Genomic DNA, 2,603 nt, shown 5'->3' with positions numbered 1-2,603 from the left:
GATGATGCACGTGTTATTTCTCTTGATAGTATCCCACATTATTTTGGGGTTTTTCTTCTTTTTCCTTCCTTCTCAATTCTACTTTTTTTCTCTAGCAGATCACTGGTGACTAGTCTATCTTCTATTTCACTGGTTCAACTTTGCTCATGTGTCCCTCTACCATGTTGACAGCATCTCAAACATTGGACCTCACATTTTCAATCATGATTTCTTGTTTTTCCAGTGCCACTAATGCCTCATTTGTTTTATCTGCATTGTTTTGGATTGTTTTTTTAAAAAAAAACTCTTCCTGGTTTTTGTTTGCAGTGTCCTGTAATTCTTCAAGTTTGTCTTTCATCCATTGAAAATATTCAATCATTGTTCTTTTACATTCTGTGTCAGAAGGTTCCATCAGATTTTCTGGCTTCAGGAAATCCATTGATGCTGTGTCACATTTTGGGGGTGACATCTTGCTTTGCGCTTGTGTAGTGTGTGAGATAACTTGTTTTCTTCAAGACACTGATAAGTTCTTGATCTGAAGACAATGCTCTAGAAATAAGCTGGGCAGCTACCGCACCTGCGTTTTTCTCTGAACTTTCTATTCAAGGAAAAGTTCAGTTCAGGGCCTATGAGAATAGCTTCTTGTAGCTAAGTCAGATCAAGGTGCTCTGGATTAAAGGCAAGTTGATTAACTGGACATGTAGGCACAGGTGTGGAGTTGAATGGGGGGCAGGGTGACCACAGGGGCAAGTCAGCTACTTGCAGGGACCTCATTCAGATTTCAGTTGTCTGGGTGTGCTCACTCGTGACAGTCCCTACTCAAATTCCAGCTGTCCATCTCCCACCCAGTGACCCTCGCTCAGCAGCCTCTGCCGAGCGGTCCTTACTCAGGTTTCCTTGCCCAACAGCCCCTGCCCCAGCAGGGCCCTGGATCCAGTGAGACCTCAGAATATTCAGTCAAATTCCCACTGACCTACTCACCTCTGACCAGTCTACGGTGTCCAAGAAAGATCCATCAAATTCCCACCAGTCCTCTCTCTCTTGGGTGCTCTCCTGGCAGTTGGCAGTGCCCAAGAAAACTCAAGTTAAATCCCCACCGGCCTGCCAGATCTGGGCAGTCAATGGGGCCCAAGAGAACTAAGCCAAATTCCCAGTGGCGCACTCATTCCTGGTTGCTCTCCTGAGCAATGGGTGGTTCCCAAGAAAACTCAGTCAAATTCCAACAGACCCACTCACTCCTAGTGGGGCTTAAGTGAGCTCAATTTCTGCTAACCTTCCTTCTCCTGGCAGATGGGTCCCATGGCAGCTTAGCTGGCAGCTTCTGGCTTCAGCCGGTTCTGTGACATGGCTCCATGCTCCTGTAGTTCCCAAACGAATTATTTTAATAAAAGTTCTGACTCAAATTCCTACTGTCCACGTTGTGCTGGGTTGGTCTCTGTGTGCCATGATGGTCTCTCTAGTGACCTGTGTCTATGCACTTTGCTGCTCCTTCAGCTCCTCACACTGCTTTCTCCACCACCACCATTTTCAGTGAGTGATTGCTGTGATTTTTGAATGTGCATTTTCCCATTCTTCAAAACATCTGGAAAGTTTTCATCTAGTAATTCTTTCACAGTTTTCTCAGTGATTTCCCTGTCACCCCCCTCTTCTGGAATTACAATCATATGTATGTTATTCCATTTGATGTCATAGTGCATGATTCTAATATTTTCTTCATTTTCTTTACATCTTATCTCTGACTTTTCATATGTACTGAAGAGCAGTGGTGTCAGTCTAGAGACTAGGGTGTGCCTGATACAGGCCATGATCTTTGCAATCACTTGCTATGCATCAGAGACCTGGACAATGACTAGGGAAGATAGAAGGAGAATTGATGCCTTTGAGTTGTGGTGTTGGAGAAGAGTATTTATTATACCATGGACTGCTAAGAGTCACTATGAGTCACAGGTAACTCGGCAGCACATAACAACAACAACAACAACAACATGTTTTCAGTGAGGCTCTTGTTTTCCAACTCAGTAACTCTTTGTTATCTCTTCAGTTCTACTGTTTTGTACTCAGTTTCATCTCTTCAGTTCTACTTTTCTGTACAATCAGCATGTTGGACATTTCTGCCTTTTCTGTCTTAATTGTCTGAATTTCGTTTTCTTGCTTTTCTGTTATTTTCAGTATTGTGTTGGCTGTATCCTCTATGCCTTGTGATGATTTTTTAAGTTCTCATACCTCTTTAACTATACTATCAATTCTTTCTTCTCTCTTTAGCATTTTCTTCCATAGATGTTCAAGTTGTTCCTCATCAATTTATTTCTTCTATAATTGGGAAGGGCATATGCCAGGGATGTGTCCTGTCTCCACACCTTTTCAAACTGTATGCAGGACAGATTATCTGGGAGGCCGGGCTCTATGAGGAGAAGTGTGATGTCAGGATTGGTGGAAGATTCATCAACAAAATGTGTTAGGCAGATGACACAACCCTGCTTGCTGAAACTGAGGAGGACCTGAAGCACTTGCTGCAGAGAGTCAAGGACTGCAGCCTCCAATATGGACTGAGGCTCAATGTCAAGAAGACAAAGATTCTCACCACTGGACCAATTGGCAGCATCAGGATGGATGGTGAAGAGATT

The sequence above is a fragment of the Elephantulus edwardii genome, unplaced genomic scaffold (genome assembly GCF_000299155.1).
Source record: "Elephantulus edwardii isolate Elephantulus edwardi_28Jun2011 unplaced genomic scaffold, EleEdw1.0 scaffold00161, whole genome shotgun sequence".
Lineage (NCBI taxonomy): Eukaryota > Metazoa > Chordata > Mammalia > Macroscelidea > Macroscelididae > Elephantulus > Elephantulus edwardii.
Note: the sequence above shows the minus strand (reverse complement) of the source record.